Source organism: Ovis canadensis, chromosome 4 (assembly GCF_042477335.2).
Source record: "Ovis canadensis isolate MfBH-ARS-UI-01 breed Bighorn chromosome 4, ARS-UI_OviCan_v2, whole genome shotgun sequence".
Taxonomy (NCBI): Eukaryota; Metazoa; Chordata; class Mammalia; order Artiodactyla; family Bovidae; genus Ovis; species Ovis canadensis.
In genome coordinates this window covers 113,311,410-113,328,612 of record NC_091248.1, presented here as the reverse complement: position 1 = coordinate 113,328,612, position 17,203 = coordinate 113,311,410, and the positions used below count along the sequence as shown (strand labels likewise).

At 41.2% G+C, this 17,203-nt stretch overlaps 1 protein-coding gene across 6 annotated transcripts in view; it reads right to left on the bottom strand.

The window, feature by feature from the left end:
* BPGM (bisphosphoglycerate mutase) overlaps nt 1–15,920 on the bottom strand; it is a 46,377-nt gene extending 30,457 nt beyond the window's left edge. Inside the window, exons 1-2 of one of the 6 annotated variants that reach the window (XM_069588406.1) lie at nt 15,846–15,920; nt 970–1,884 (exon numbers count right to left, since the gene is read on the bottom strand). The gene's annotated coding sequence lies outside the window, so the exon portion shown is untranslated. Of the gene's footprint in view, nt 1–488; nt 793–969; nt 1,885–15,845 lie in introns of those variants that run through there. The other 5 variants (XM_069588411.1, XM_069588407.1, XM_069588409.1 and 2 more) reach the window with 5 other exon arrangements.
* Between the last annotated feature and the right edge of the window lie 1,283 nt (nt 15,921–17,203).

Below are 17,203 nucleotides of genomic sequence, written 5' to 3'. Positions count from 1 at the left end.
ATGCTTCTCTAAACCCCACCACAATTGAGTAGCATCTGTGGTATGCGAGGTGCATAGGAATACAAGGATAGAACAAACCTAGTCCCCTGGCCTCAGGGGAGGCAGTTTTAAAAGACAAAATGACATGTGTTCTGCTTTCATTATAGAAAACCCTAGAAACTACTGGTGAAAGATTGCATCTGATTTTTTCCCCCCCAAAGTAGGCAGTTAACATTCTGATACCACTTACAAGCCATTATGCCTCCATAATTTGGGAGGCGGTAAGGTAATGAGAGTTATAGTTAAGTTAGCCAACAACCAATTATTTCTCAAAACTCAACTGTGAATTTCACTTCCATTTGGCATTTCTACTCTCTTTCTCCAGTAACATGGCCTTCATCCCTTGGAAAGAAGAAGAAATACACTTATTTTTTCATGTGTAGTGGTTCAAAGAACCTGTGATTTAGTTCCAGATTTGAACTCTCCATGAAACCACTGCAGATATTTACCGTTCTCCTTTCATGACGTTCAGGTTTTTTCTATCTACTGAGCCTTCAAGAGCCAAGTCTGCCATCGCCTTCAATATAGCGCCAAGGCCCTGAAAACATACGGAAGCGCTCTTTCAGGGGGAGTCCTACGATGGACGGGGCTCTGACTGACACCCGGTACCTGAGACGTCCAGGGGTGTAGAGTATCACTCCCTTCGACTCCTTGTTTATTCTTGCCGTCAAGACACCACTACCAACGCGGGGTCCTCCTTTCCGTTGGCAGACTAGACAGGCTTATTCTGAGAAAGGGACAGCTGAGCGGGACCTGGGGGATAAGTGAGGGTCGGAGCTTGAGCGGTGGGCGTGCGAGTGCCAGACTCCCACCACAGACTGAACCTGGGGAGGAAAGAAACTGGCCCTCCAGCGCGCCGAAATAAACCACCACATCACTGACAAACAGAAAACCTTCGCAACAGCACTATTAACAACAGCCACCACTCACCTGCAAAAAGGCCACCAGTAGCAGCCGCTCTTCGGAAGACCCGAACAGCCGGCGTCTCCAAGGGCTCATCACTGCGGCCGGCATCGACTCTCTTTTCTAGCCCTGGAGCCAGAAGGGGCAGGTCCTAAGGCTCTGACTATTGGAGAGTCGAGTTGTCAATCATTCACACCCCCGCCCTACTCCCAGGAACAGGTCAAGGTCTTTTCCGTTTTTCAAATCCCCTGAGTAGAAACTGAGGCTCTGATTGGCTCTTTGAGGAGACGAGCACACTTCTGGACCAGTGAGGAGCTAGTTCTGACTCTAGTGGGCGGGCTTGTTCCGGCGGGGACGTAGAAAAACAAAACCCGGAGCGTCTCCTGGGCAATAGCTAAACCTCAGGAGCTCTTAGGAGGTTGAGGTGCTTGAAAGCGCTTACGCGTCGGCAAGGAACTATCTGCCAACTAGAGAAGTGTCGACGGAATCCTGAAGTGATGAGGTGATGCTTCCCTTTACTCATGGGAAACTGCAGCTTGGGGATGAAGGTGGGCACTCCTCGCGGAGAAAGGCTCCTTCTTTCCTGGTGTTTTAAACGGTGATTAAAGTAAAAGCCTTTAAAGTGCCCGACTTACGAGCAGTAACTGGCCCTCACTCTCTCCTAATACTTTTGTAGGTTCCCCGTAGGCATTCAGGGGCTTCCCTTGTGGCTCAGCTGGTAAAGAATCCGCCTGCAATGCGGGAGACCTGGGTTCCATCCCTGGGCTGGGACAATACCCTGGAGACGGGAATGGCAACACACTCCAGTATTCTGCCTGGAGAATTCCATGGACAGTCCATGGGGTCGCAAAGAGTCGGACGACTCTCACTTTCACTTAGGCAGTCCTCTTACACTGTTTTGGTTGGAGGTAGAAAAATGTTTCGTGGAAGGCACTTGAGAGCCTAGAGGACAGATGAAGGGAACATGGAGTGAAATGAGAATTATAAATTTGGAGGCCACAATTACCGAACAAGAGGAACCTGTGAAAATACCCGAAGCTTAGCACAGGGCCCTGTACACTTCTAAGTAGGCTTGAACCACCACACAAGTCTTTGAAGCCTAACTGTCAGAGCTTAAAAGCTCTGGTGGGCAAGAAAGATAGTAAGGATTGGTGTGTTTGCCTGACCACATGGGAAATTTCCCTTCCTGTATTTCTGAAAGCTGTCCTTCCTAGTGTTTAGTGTCTTCTTTTTGAGTTTTTCCTGTTTCATCCTCATAACAAGTCCAGTAGATACCTAACAGGCAACCAGATCCTCAGAATAATTAAACATACATTTGCAAAGGTAATTTCCACATTTTAAACTCTGTGATCCACTGTTGAATTAAGACCTAAGCATTTGTAGTTAGTTCTATTATCTCATTTATCCTTAGAGCATAACAGTTTCTCCTAGGATCTCAAAGAACAGATCCTTCTGGGAGAGCACAAATCCAAGGCTTGACAAATTCCAACAAGGGATTGATACCATCCAGGGATAGTTGAATTCAGCTTGTATTTGTCATTAACTAGAGGTCAGGTCTGAACAACTGGAGGAGGCAACTTCCAGTCTGGACTCCCAAGAATGCAGCTTTCAAATCCTATACTCTTACCCACTTCCTCTTCCTTTACTCAACTCCAGGTAAGGACAGAGTGAGGGGAAACTTTCCTACAGGTTGACATCAAAGCTCTCTACTTAGAGTGCCCACCATCCATACCCTGGAGAATAAATACAGCCATTCACAAATGTCCATCTTATAGCATTTGACATATAGGGATACACTGGGCTTCCCTGGTGGCTCAGATGGAAAAGCGTCTGCCTGTAATGTAAGAGACCCATGTTCGATCCCTGTGTCGGGAAGATCTCCTAGAGAAGGAAATGGCAACCTACTTCAATATTCTTCCTGGGAAATCCCATGGATCAAGGAGCCTGGTAGGCCACAGTCCATGAGGTTGCAAAATAGTCCGACACAGCTTAGCAACTAAACAACAAAAATTTTGAAAATTTACTTCTATTAAGACCAGTCATGAGCATTTACTTCTGATATAACAGATAGTATAGATAGTATGCAAATAATTCAGTGTCCCAGTTCACTACTTCAAACATTTGGTGTTGTCCCAAATAAGAAATGAAAATGCAGTAAATTATTACAGCCATGTTGTCTTTCTTTCTGTTATGTGAATATATCAAAAAGTCAATATTAGCACATATAGTACTTTAAGAATTAGTAGCAGAGTGTCTTATTCAGGACCTGAATAAAATACAGTTTTATGATAGCCTACACACTGGGCCAAAATAATTTCACCACTGTGTGAATGGAGCCACTATCTTTTACAGGTAGGGTTGAGCTGGTGCACCAATCATCAAATTCCTTCAAGAACCTAGGCTTTTCTGCCTTGGCTCTCTCCTTTCTTCCATCAGGCTCCAAAGTAGCTGGTCCTATATCCTCTGTACAGGATTATCTTCTTAGCAATCTTTCCACCATGATCTGGTTGTTTGCTGGTCTCCCGCCACACCCTGCCTTCTTCAAGGTTAAAACTGCTTCTCATCATCTGAGGTAACATACCCAAAATGTCTGGCTTCACCATTGGCCCATTCAGTACACAACTCCTCTACTGAAGCCAAAAACTGGAAATGGCCTTTGGGATTAGCCATGAAGAACTTCAGAAAGGCCTTTGAAGCCATCTGTCCCTTCATTTCTCAAGTTAAATCATAGAATGCTCATCTCACAGAGTAGTGCAAAGAATGATGGAGGCCATTTTGAAACAGTATTGCAATCTTTGAAGCACCTTACGTCTGCCACTTCCTCGCACTGGGAACTTAGGCACATTGTCTGACCTCTTTATCTGTGTCTTTATTTGTGAAATAGAGATAATACCTAATGGGCCGTCATGAAAATTAGATGATGCAGGAGGCATCCAGCACAAAGGAAGTGTTCAGTAAATGGTAGTTATTCTTAACAGCTACAGCAGTGATAAAATGTATTTTAACTACTCACATTATACTCCTGTTTTACAAACTCAAGAAAGTCTGGGCCATATGCTTTCCTCCCCTTTCCACTCTATACTCAAGTGGAGATCTGGCCTCCTGCAGAGGCTATAGGACAGGAATTTCCTTTGTTAATCTTGCTGCCAACCAGAGAGGTAACTGTCAAGATGTGAATGCTGAAGAGGGTACAAACCCACTGTGGGGCCAGGAGCCTGTGGTATTAAGAAGTCTGAACTATATGTCTCAACATGGAGCATCGTAGGGTGAACAAAGTGGTCATAATTTCTCCCTGTAGAGTTGTTTTTCAAATGCCATATTGGATTTATATATAATACTGTATGTTAAAAATATTATGTTCATTGTACAGGCTTATAAAGGAAAAAATTTTGAACACCCATATTCCTACCACTTAGAATTTGTTGAAATTCTTTAAATTTAACATGTTAAATTGTTAACAATTCTTATTTCCTTCTAATTTTCCCCTATAAACCAATTATTTTTAATAAAAACAATTCATTATGAACATCTCCCCATGTCATTTAATAGTCTCTAATTACAATTCCATCATGTGACTACCTTTGGGTATTATGTCTCACAATTCAACCAGTCTCCTACTCTTGTGCGTTGAGGTTGTTTCAGTTACTTTCAAAGTTTCAGGGACTTAAACGGGCTGCTACGTTCCTTAAATAACAGGGTGCTCTGGGAATGTCTGTTGAAAAGAGGCTGATAAAGTTGCCAGGCATTTTTCTCTCTGTGCCCTGGCACTGCAGAGCTAAGAAAGCTGAAGCCAGGGAAGCCTGAAAGTTCCTGGAGGGTTGCCCCTTCACCCCTTCCTCCCTCCCCCAAGTTTCCTGTTCTTTAACCTGAAGAAAAGGTGTGGAGATGAGAGAAATTGGGGGAGTGATTGACTTGGGCTCCACTAATAAAACCTTACACAACTCCTGGCATATGTGTCTTCATTTTACAGATGGGGAAAGTAGGGCACAGAGAGAATCTATGCAAACCTGCTAATTAGAGCATCTGACTTTGACTCCTAGACTTGGTTCTGAAATTTGAACTCTTCCCCACCATGCTCCTACTTCTTTTAAAAACTAATGGCTATAACTTCATTCTTTTTTTTCCTGTGAGAAATGTGTTGTCAGTCTCCTAAGATTTATTGGTTATCTGCTCCCTTAAAAAAAAAAAAAAAAATTCCCTCCTGACTGTCCAAGAATTTCTTCTGCCTCTAAGTTTCCCAAGTTGGCTTCTTCTTTGCCTGAAGAGTGTATCCTCCTTCTGTGATGAAGAATCAAACAACTTAGCTTTTTTTCCCCCCATTTATTTGCTTGTTTTCTTACTGAAGCGTTCTTACTATATATGTTGGGAAATTAGACTCATAAAGGGAAGTTCTTTTAAGCTGCATCAGTTTAACAATGTTACATAGTTCCCTTAGCTTTGGGGAGTTATATAGTATGACTGTATAGAGAGTAATAAGTCTTTTTCTCTGGTTTGGTTATAAACTGGTTCTGAAGGAAGTTCTAAAAGAGGCTTTACAAAATTGTTCAGAGCCATGCAGCATCGTTAAAATGGGTGTATCACCTCCCAATATGACACTTTGAAGGCAGTAACATATTTGGAAGTGTAATTTCTGGAGTGTTTTGTTAAAGGCTGTATGCATCATCAAATCACAGTTTTAACCAGGAAGACAACTTTTGGGGGACTTCCTTGGTGGTCCATTGGCTAGTACTCTGCTCCCAATGCAGAGGGCCCAGGTTCAGTCCCTCAGGGAACTTGATCCTGCATGCCTCAACTAAGAGTTCAAATGCTGCACTAAAGATCCTGCAAGCTGTCCCTGTGCAGCCAAATAAATACTTAGGGAGAAAAAAAAAAAAAAAGATAGCTTTTTGCCCCCCACCCCCACCTCCGCCATACACACTATAGCAATACCCTAACCCAAGCTACCATTGCCTCATGGCTGGATTTTATCAGTAACAAATCTCCCGGAATCCACTTTTGCCCCCTTTTAGCTAGACAGGGTGAGCTTTGTCATTGTGGTACAGCTAATCCCCTCCTTCCCCCAGCTTGAAACACCACAGCGGCTTCCCACTGTCCCTAATACTGGCCTTTCTTCTCCTCTATGGCCATTAGACCTTTGCACGAGCATTTTCCCTACCTAGAATGCTCTTCCTTTACAGGTAGTTAAAGTGCAGAAGACGAATCCAATTTTCATAATTCCCAGGCTGAATCTCTAATATAAGTGTGTTCCTGGGAATTTGTTGTTATGCAGCAGGGGGAAAACATGATTTGGAGGTTCAAAGGAAATTCAGTAGCACAGTGGGTAAGAGTGTGGGCTTTAGGGTCAGTCTGCCTGGATTCCAGTCCTGGTTCTATCCTGTATTAACCACATGATATTGGGCAAATTTGTTTTCAACACCCTTGCTTTATTTCTTCTGTTGTATAATGGGCCACTATAAGAGTATTTTGGAGGAGGGCATGGCAACCCACTTCTGTATTCTTCCCTGGAGAATCCCATGGACAGAGGAGCCTGGCTGGCTAGAGTCCATGGGGTCACAAAGAGTCAGACACAACTGAAGCAACTTAGCACACACGCACAAGGGTATCTACCTCATAAAGTTATACTATTTAAATAAGTTAATACACGAAAAGAACTCAGTAAATTTTAAAAAGTCTCAACAATAAATGAAGGCCCCAGTATAATTCCTTATGTGGAAGGTAAAATCAACCTTGCTAATTTTCTCTTGTTTTCTTCTGGAGAAAAACAGATGCAGCAAGCAACTGGGAGGCCTTCCCAGGGCAGCCAAAGGCTGGTCCTAGCAGATAAGGCTTCAGGGGCTGCACTGTGTAGGGAAAGACATGTGATGGACTTAGTCAAAACAGGTGCCAGGCCACAGATGCCAGTGAACTGAGATAATATGAAGCCTAAAGGGGTTTAAGAAATACACAAGGAAAAAGAAAAGAAATCTAAAATTTAAAAAATCACAACAGCAGACAAAAAGATAATATATTTACAGATGAAATCAGTTTCAGCTTCTCAGCTAAGCCCTGTCATGTAAAATATCTTCTACGTATGTGATAAACATTTTGGAGGCTATCTGAGGTCCCAGAACTTCTTATCAGAAGTGTTCTCTGGCAGTTTTGAGATCCGTCATTTCTAGCTACTTCTAGGTACTATTTTGTACCTAGAGGAGAGAAGCTACTCTCCTGTTTCTCTCTATTTACTGTGGATCTGAGACTCCAACTTGAGTGAGACAAAGCTCTTTGTATCCCCCATTTAATTCCTCAAAGAGTCCTTATTAATTCAATTTAGGAAATAGTTTGACTGGCTTCACTTACTAGTGAGTTTTCAAGTAAAGAATAATGAGAATGCAGAATTTGTTATGAGTTTGGTAATTATGAGTGAGTTCCAGCCACTTGTTGACCTCCCTATGCCCATTGAATCTCCTAACTAGTCTCTGCCACCATCTCTCTGTGAGGTCAGATAAGAGGAAGGAATAGGTAAGTCACCTGTTGTAGGCCACAGGATGTAAAAATTCGCCAGAAAAGCTATCCTCATACGTGGTGTTCTGTAGAATATTATTAGACTTATGAGTTATGGCAGAGGCTCTACCACTTGATGGTTCTTGGAGAGATGATGTGCTGACTCAGATGGTTGTGACCCATGGTCATTCAGTGACAGCTGAGGTGAACTACAATGCCAAATGACCTAGTTTCTTCACCCTTGAAAGGTTAAGCAAGTGTATAAAGGCCAGGCATCTATAGCTTGCTAAAACTTTCCTTGAAAATTATTTTTAGGACCAGTAGGGAAAAAAAGCAAGAAAGTTCCATAAAAACATCTATTTCTGCTTTATTGACTATGCCAAAGCCTTTGACTATGTGGATCACAATAAACTGTGGAAAATTCTGAAAGAGATAGGAATATGAGACCACCTGACCTGCCTCTTGAGAAACCTATATGCAGGTCAGGAAGCAACAGTTAGAACTGGACATGGAACAACAGACTGGTTCCAAATAGGAAAAGGAGTACGTCAAGGCTGTATATTGTCGCCTTGCTTATTTAACTTCTATGCAGAGTACATCATGAGAAACACTGGGCTAGAAGAAGCACAAGCTGGAATCAAGATTGCTGGGAGAAATATCAATAACCTCAGATATGCAGATGACACCACCCTTATAGCAGAAAGTGAAGAGGAATTAAAAAGCCTCTTGAAAGTGAAAGAGGAGACTGAAAATGTTGGCTTAAAGCTCAACATTCAGAAAACGAAGATCATGGCATCTGGTCCCATCACTTCATGGGAAATAGATGGGGAAACAGTAGAAACAGTGTCAGACTTTATTTTTTTGGGCTCCAAAATCACTGCAGATGGTGATTGCAGCCATGAAATTAAAAGACACTTACTCCTTAGAAGAAAAGTTATGACCAACCTAAATAGCATATTCAAAAGCAGAGACATTACTTTGCCAACAAAAGTCCATCTAGTCTAGGCTATGGTTTTTCCAGTGGTCATGTATGGATGTGAGAGTTGGACTGTGAAGAAGGCTGAGTGCCGAAGAATTGATGCTTTTGAACTGTGGTGTTGGAGAAGACTCTTGAGAGTCCCTTGGACTGCAAGGAGATCCAACCAGACCATCGTAAAGGAGATCAGTCCTGAGTGTTCACTGGAAGGACTGATGCTGAAGCTGAAACTCCAATACTTTGGCCACCTCATGCGAAGAGTTGACTCATTGGAAAAGACCCTAATGCTGGGAAGGATTGGGGGCAGGAGGAGAAGGGGACGACAGAGGATGAGACGGCTGGATGGCATCACTGACTCAATGGACATGAGTTTGGGTAAATTCTGGGAGTTGGTGATGGACAGGGAGGCCTGGTATGCTGCAATTCATGAGGTCACAAGGAGTTGGACACGACTGAGTGACTGAACTGAATTGAGGAAAAAAAAACCTATGTTCTCGGATCCAACCATATTAGGCAGGATATTAATAACAGGCCAACTTTTAACAAAATATTATGGTAGATGATTCATTTTTTTATCTAAAAATGATAAGTGTATGTGTATGTATATATATTCCTCTTTGCCCAAAAGCATTTAATTTCTTTATGCTTTGTTTCTCTGCCTTCTCTAAAATGGGTGAGAAAGAAGAACAAAAATAGGAAAAGGAAGGAGAAAACAAGTGAAACCATCAGAAATACACAGGATCTGGTCTTAAACAACAAATTAAACTAAAAAGTAACCAGTTAGGCATTGAATGTTGCCTAGTGTTTAAGAGATTGTATTAAGACATTCTTGAATTGAAGTGAAGTGAAAGTTGCTCAGTCATGTCCGACTCTTTGCAACCCCGTGGACCATACAGTCCATGGAATTCTCCAGACCAGGATACTGGAGTGGGTAGCCTATCCCTTCTCCAGGGGATCTTCCCAACCCAGGGATTGAACCCACGTCTCCTGCATTGCAGGCTGATTCTTTACCAGCTGAGCTACCAGGAAAGCCCAAGAAGTTCTTAAACTTCCTAATTTTGAAGTTTTGAAGGAAGAGAATTAACAGTATTTCTAATACCGACCATAAACTATACCAGGAGCAAGAGAAATAAAGTGAAACCTAGTCCTTGTCCTCAAGGAGCATGGCCCAGTAAGAGAGAACTCATGAACTATGAATTCCTGTCTAACAAATTCAAGTGCAATTATTGAGGACTCAAGGTGTTTTGGTGGCTGGGGGAGGGGGAGTTCTTAAGTGTGTGAGGGGGGTTAGGGATGAGAAGAGTCAATGGGATGTGAGAAATTTAAATACATAGGGGAAGAGGCAAAGTGAGCAGTGTTAAAAAAATTGAGTAGACTTCTAGCCAGAATCCAAAACTGGATTGTGGAGATAGTTTCACAATTGTATTAGACTCACTGAAACTCATTTGGATTATATGCTAAAAACGGCTGAATTTTATGATATATATTTTTTTTCTTAAGAACATTGGCTTTAGAAACACACCTGTGGACAGATTCCTGGCTCTGTAATTTACTAGCTGTGTGATCTTGGTCAAGTTAGTTAACCTCAATGTGAAGGAGGAATAACGATCTACTCTCTCTAGCTCAGCGTTATTGCAAAGATTACATGGGATGGAGTATGTAAAGCTCTTGCTACATTATCATGCTCAGTATGAAATATTCCGCTGGGATGCTTAATGAGAGTTCGTATGTGCTGTCTACCAAACACCTCTCTTTGCTCTCTCTTTTAAATGGTTTGGCAGCTATAGCTTCTTTTGACTTCCTTTCAGTAGAATTTGACTCTGATACCCCCTCCTGAAACAGGAGAGAAGGGGGCGGAGCACAACCTTTAAAAAAAAAATGCCATAGGGACTTCCTTGTGGTCCAGTGGTTAAGACTCTGTGCTCCCAATGCAGGGGGCATTGATTTGATCCTTGGTCGGGAAAGATTTCACATGCTCCAAGATGCAACCAAAAATAAATAAACAATGTTAAAAAAAAAGAAGAATTATATAGCCTGATGACACCACATAAACTGCCTAGAACCAAATGGCTCCAAGATGGTGGATGAATTGTCTTCCGCTAGACTTGAACCTCAGTATACAATCATTGTTACATATCAGCAAACTAAATGACATACCCACAGGTGCAAGGACAGTTTCAAAGCAGACCGCAAGGGTCAAAAAGGGGGCAGTGGCCCAATTCCTGGAAGTCTCCACTCCCTTTCCCAAATAGCTGGAATATTCCTCCCACACATTAGCCTATAAAACTACTCACCCCTATAAAAACTGACAACCCCATACCCTGGAGCCGCTCTCACCTTCTGAGATGGCCTACACTCCGTGGAGTGTGCTTCTCTCTAAATAATTTCACTCCTTACGTATAACTTTGTCTCTCCCTGAATTCTTCCTATAAATGAGACCTCAAGAACCTGAGCTTCATTAAGTCCTGGAACCAGGTGTGTGATCGCAATTAAAGGACTGTAGGTTCAAGCCCCAGTGTGAGTTACATGGTTTCACCCCCTCCCCCAATACTCTCCTATTTCTCTTCTTCCATTGCTTGCTAAGCACCTTCATCAAGCACGTTATCCATACTTCCAGTGATATTTCTCCATGCCTTTGCACACGCTGCTCTTTCCACCTGCGATGTGTTTATTACCTCCTTCACTTAACTAACCCTTAATCATTCTTTTGGAGAAGGAAATGGCAACCCACTCCAGTGTTCTTGCCTGGAGAATCCCAGGGACGGTGGAGCCTGGTGGGCTGCCGTCTATGGGATCGCACAGAGTCGGACACCACTGAAGCGACTTAGCAGCAGCAGCAGCAGCAATCATTCTTTTATTTTTTAGAATTTTTAAATTATGTAATATTTCAAACACACAGATGTTGGGATCTCCTACTTCCCCAATCCTGTCTCTCACTAGAGGCTCTCTTCTTGTCTGTGAGGTCAAGCCACAGCTTGCCACCCCTGGGGGGATAGGAATAGCCATTATCATAGGTGGCAAAAGATAAAATGCCCACCGCTGGCCAACCCCTGCCTCCCCAGGCCAAGAAGGCGACACTTGCTTCCAGAGATGGGGCAGAGGCGGTGGTATTTTATGGCAATACATTTCGAAAATACAGATTAAATTTAAAAGTATATAAAAACTATGTAACTTACTAAAATTGACTCAAGAAGAAATAGAAGACCTGAATCGTTCCATAATCAATAAAGGAATGGAATCTAAAGTATAAAATCTTCCCCTACCAACATCACTGACCTGGAACATTCTGTAGCTGAGGATTGCAGGAAATGCTTATTCCTAGTGCTTGATATTTGCTACCATGTGGAAGGAACTGTGTTGGTCTAACATAGCTGGCATCTGTGTAGCTCTCAAGGTTACTTATCTTCAGGGGAATGGGAAAAAACTGCCTCATTAGTAAATATAGGAGAATAAGCTTGAGTATACCTGACCTCTACCTCCTTTAATTGGCTTCTTTCAGAGAGAAAGTGCATGAGTGACCTTATTTATAAAGCCACTGCCCTTGCTGTATAGATCTTAGGTTCTGGTGCTGCCTGTCTAGGTGGGTAGTCAGTCTGTCTAGGTTTGGGGATGGTATTAAGAGGCTTACTGTTGCCTCATTCGTGCTTGAGCCACATTATCCAACAACTTTTTCAAGCATTGTTGTTGTTTAGTCATTAATTCATGTCCGACTCTTTGTGACCCCATAGACTGCATAGCATGTCAGGCTTCCCTGTCCTTCACTATCTCCCAGAGTTTGCTCAAACTCATGTCCATTGAATCAGTGATGCTATATAACCATCTCATCCTCTGCCACCCCCTTCTCTTTTTGCCTTCAATCTTCCCAGCATCAGTGCCTTTTCCAATGAGTCAGCTCTTCGCATGAAGTGACCAAAGTATTGGAGGTTCAGCATCAGTCCTTCCAATGAATATTCAGAACTGATTTCCTTTAGGATGGACTGGTTGGATCTCCTTGCAATCTAAGGGACTCACAAGAGTCTTCTCCAACACCACAGTTCAAAAGCATCAATTCTTTGGCACTCAGCTTTCTTTGTAGTCCAATTCTCACACCCATATGTGACTACTGGAAAAACCATAGCTTTGAACATATGGACCTTTGTCGACAAAGTGATGTCTCTGCTTTTTAATACACTGTCTGGGTTGGTTGTAGCTTTTCTTCCAAGGAGCAACCATCTTTTAATTTCATGGCTGTAGTCACCATCCACAGTGAATTTTTAGTCCAAGAAAATCCACTTTTCCCCCTTCTATTTGCCATGAAGTGATAGGACCAGGTGCCATGATCTTTGTTTTTTGAATGTTGAGTTTTAAGCCAGCTTTTTCACTCTCTCACCCTCATCGCAAGGCTATTAATCAAGGATACAGATGATATTCTGCTTCTACCTTTGTTTTCATACACCTACATCTATTTCTTTTCACACTTAGTTACCAATTTTACAAATTTGGACTAGTGAAGAACTGTCTTTATTTTTTATTTTATTTTATTTTATTTTTTTTAAATTTTAATATCTTTAATTCTTACATGTGTTCCCAAGCATGAACCCCCCTCCCACCTCCCTCCCCATAACAGAACTGTCTTTAAAACTTTTTATGTTGGACTAAATTTAGACTGATAGAAAAGGTGCCAGATTAGTACAGTTTCATGTATCCTTCACCCAGCTTCCCCGAATGTTAACATCTGACATAAGCATACTATAATCCTTAGAACCAGGAAATTAGCATAGGTACAGTACTACTAGCTAAACTGAAGAACTTATCAAAATTTTGCCACGAATCTCCCACTAATGTCCTTTTCCTATTCCAGGACTTTATCTAGGATCTTACATTGCATTTCACTGTTAATTGTCCTTGGTTCCCTGAGGTCTGTAATAGCGCCTCAGTCTTGTCCTTCATGACCATGATATTCTTGAAGTGTGTAGGTGATTTTGCCAAATGTCTCTGAGTTTGAGTTGGCCTGATATTTTTTCATGATTGGATTGAGGTTCTCCGGTTAGGCGAGAATACCATGAAATACTATTATCTTCAGTGCGACATATATCACAGGGTTCATGATGTTGATACGTTTTATTATTGGTGGTGTTAACCCAGTTGGTTAATATGGTTTCTGCCAAGTTTCTCCACCATAAAATCATGTCTTTCCCTTTATAATTAATAAGTATGTTGGAGATTTTTTGTAATCATGCAGATGTTATTTCTCCTCAAACTTTTACCCACCAAATTTTATCATCTATTGATACAACTTGTCTTCAAGTTATTTTTGTGGTATTGTATGATTTTATTTTTTTCTTTCCTTTTATATTCAAATTCTATCATAAGGAAGAGTTGTCCTATTTCTACTACTTATTTATTTGATTATTTTTATCAGTATTGGCTCATTTATTATACTTATGAATTATAATCTAACACTATAATTATTTATTTTACTGCTCAAATTGTTCCAGCTCTGGCACTTAGGAGCTACTTTGCATTGGCCCCTGTATTTTGTTTTGCTTTTGGAGCATGTTATTACCATCTGGGAAAAGATTTTCTAAGCTCATCTTTATATTACCTGCCTTGACCCTGGAATCAACCATTTCCCCCAAGAAACTCTGGTTCCTTTTATTAGAGAACAGAGTTTAGAATCCAATATATGAGCACAAAGTGTGAAACTGGCTAAAATTTCTGATAATTTCAAGTTGATGAAAATAAGGACTAATTGGAATTCATAGGCTTATGGGAACTGGTGCAAGTGGTTTGGAAAACAATTTGGCATTAGCCACTAAAGCGTAGGTAGGTACATTCCATGAGTCAGTAATTTCACTGGAGGAACTCTTGCACACGTACAAGAGTTGTATGCAGTTTTGTTTAGACTAGCACATAATGGAAAACAACCCAAATGCCCATCAGTAGGAGAACAGATGAATAAAGTGTGATATATTCATACAATGGAGTATTCTATTTTTTTTTTTTAATTTTAAAATCTTTAATTCTTACATGCATTCCCACACATGAGCCCCCCTCCCACCTCCCTCCCCATAACATCTTTCTGGGTCATCCCCATGCACCAGCCCCAAGCATGCTGCATCCTGCGTCAGACATAGACTGGCGATTCAATTCACATGATAGTATACATGTTAGAATGTCATTCTCCCAAATCATCCCACCCTCTCCCTCTCCCTCTGAGTCCAAAAGTCCGTTATACACATCTGTGTCTCTTTCCCTGTCTTGCATACAGGGTCGTCATTGCCATCTTCCTAAATTCCATATATATGTGTTAGTATACTGTATTGGTGTTTTTCTTTCTGGCTTACTTCACTCTGTATAATCGGCTCCAGTTTCATCCATCTCATCAGAACTGATTCAAATGAATTCTTTTTAACAGCTGAGTAATACTCCATTGTGTATATGTACCACAGCTTTCTTATCCATTCATCTGCTGATGGACATCTAGGTTGTTTCCATGTCCTGGCTATTATAAACAGTGCTGCGATGAACATTGGGGTACATGTGTCTCTTTCAATTCTGGTTTTGGAGTATTCTAAAGCAGTGAAAATGAGCTACAGCTGTACACATCAACAGGAAATGAATCTCAGATGTATAATATTAGCCAAAAAGAATACAGAATGTATGATTCCATTTATAGAAAGTTCATCAATAGGCAGAATAAAGCAATATAGATATTGTAGGGATGCATAAGTGATACGATGATCTAACTAGAAAGAAAAGGCAACCATTATGGCAAAATCCAGGAGAGTGATTACAATTAGGGGTGGAATTTGTGGAGCTTCACAAGTATTGGCTGTATCATATTTCTTAAGCTGGATGGAGGATTAATGGGCATTCATTTTGTTTAGATCAGACATATGTATGTGTGAAATACTGCATAATGAAGAAGAAAAGGGGAGGAGCTAGAGGGAAGGAAGGAAGAGAAAAGGAAAAAAAGAAGGGAGGGGAGGAAATAGGGATGGATGGAGGTAGGGAAAGAAAGAAAGAAAAAAGCATTCCTGAGCATGATATCTTAAGATCCGGGTGGTTCAGATTCTGACACCAAATACCTCTTTGACTCTGAGTGAGTCACTAAACTTTTCAGAGCCTCCGTTTTCACACCAGTTAAATAGGTAAAATTTGTTCTTTGTCCTGTGTGCCTCACAGTGTTCTTTTGAGGGAGAAAATGAAACTATGTGTAGAATAGTACTTCAAAGAAGTAATTAAGTATTCTGAAATATAAAAGAAAAAGAAAGTTAATACCTCAAATCACCTCGTTTCCTAATGCCAGAAACCTAATGTACCTTGATGTTCATATATAATTTTTTATTCAGCCACTATTTAACTTCTATCCTGCACACTCCTTGCTGAACTAACATATCAGGAGGAAAGCAGATATTTGTTTATGCCTTTCCAGAAGGTTAGTTTGCTCTTCTGAGCGACTTACCCAGAGCATTTCTGAGGTCTCAGACTGGAGAACTAAGGTGTTTCTCACCTGGGAAGGGCAACTTCAGTGTGCTCCCTGGTGGTCAGAGGAGAAAGCACGCATGAAAGGTTGGCCATCAGCCTCAGTTTCAACAAATACAACGATAATCAATATAAGGTAAGGGCTACTATGCTTTACTACATGCCAGACTTTGTTCTAACTTCTTCATTTTCACGATCTCATTTAATGCTCATAACAGCCCTGAGAGATATGTCATATTATCCCCACTTTACAGATGAGAATATAGGCTCTTGGACAGTTGAAGTAAATGACCCAAGGTCACCAAGTGAGTGACAAGGGCCAATTTCCTCCTCAGGGCCATCTGCAGCCAAAGCCCATATGTATTATCTAACCCAACTGTCTGTTGATCAGCTGAGTTCTCCTGAGAGATCTTTTCATCTCTCACGTATAATCTCTGGGCTGATATGACTTTTCATCACCAGCCAACTTCACAAATAAAACTGTGATTTTATTAGGTACTACTAATTTTGTTTTTAAATTCCAGCTTTACTGGTAACACACCAGTAGGAGCCTCATGGGGAATACTAAACAGCTTGAATTATTTGTGCTTAGGGAGGATCTTCCTGCTTTCCAGGTAGCTTAGTGGTAAAGAATCTGCCTGTCAGTGCAGGAAACGCAAGAGAGTCAGTTCGATTCCTGGGTGGAGAAGACTCCCTGGAGTAGGAAATGCCAACCCACTCCAGTATTCTTGCTTGGAAAATCCCATGGACAGAGAAGCCTGGTGGGCTACAGTCCACAGAGTCACAAAGAGTTGGATGCAACTGAGCACACAATGCGATGGACCTTCCTATTGTAGTTGAAGGACCCTTCAGAAAAAAAAAAAAAACCAGAAAGATCACCAAATTTTAATTTACAGACTCAACCCATTTTTTTCAGTTGACTCACTGTCCCTCTTCTTTGCTTAGAATAATCCTCTTTACCTATCTTGACTGGAGCCCACACTGGCTGCTTCTTCAGCCTCTGATTTATGCTATAATGACTGGCTCTTGGCCTTCTGCTTTTTAAATCTTTTATTCTATTAATAAATACATATTCTAGTATTTAAATAACTTTTCATTTCTGAAATAAAGCATATTTGGGCACAATATGGTTTACAAATATGCCATTAGAACCAGTTGTTATATTTTCTTATTTATGTATTTTAAGAGGTTGGTCTACAGTTTTGAATGATTCTTGGTGAGATTTTGGTCCCCAGGTTATTCTAACCTTGTAAAATGAATTGGGAAAATTCTTTCTTTTCTGATTTTGGAAAAATGTGAACATCATACATATTACCTTCATTCTGAATATTTGATAGA